Genomic DNA, 499 nt, shown 5'->3' with positions numbered 1-499 from the left:
TTTGACTGAATTCTAGGGACCTAATGGGCGAAAGGAACCCACTAGTGAAATCCCACATACCTGGTGACGAATTCCACGGAGAAATCCTTTGATTTCGGGGCTGGAACTGATGGAATCTTGCTGCGTTCTTGAACTAGGGTTCTTGACCTTTTTCTTCTCTCTTGCTTCTAATTTTCTAAGTTTGATTAATGATTTTGACTAAGGTAAGTTCTAGTTATGTTTCTAGGTTTAAACTGATTAAAACCTCATGATTTAGGGTCTAAACGACGTATCTTAGGGGTTAAACGAAATAGAAAAAGACCAAGACCCCTGAATTAACTGCTGTCGGAGTGATCGACGGAATGGACTAACGGTCCGTCAATCAATCGACGGTCCGTCGATTGGGTCCGTAGGTCGAGTCTGCCCGATAGGGCTTCATTAAAACGGGCATAACTTTTTACTCGGAGGTCGGAATTTAGCAAACTCGGTGGCGTTGGAAAGATAATTCAATTATATATCT

The sequence above is a fragment of the Solanum stenotomum genome, chromosome 12 (assembly GCF_019186545.1).
Source record: "Solanum stenotomum isolate F172 chromosome 12, ASM1918654v1, whole genome shotgun sequence".
Taxonomy (NCBI): domain Eukaryota; kingdom Viridiplantae; phylum Streptophyta; class Magnoliopsida; order Solanales; family Solanaceae; genus Solanum; species Solanum stenotomum.
The sequence above is the reverse complement of the archived record's forward strand: the minus strand, read 5'-3'. Positions refer to the sequence as shown.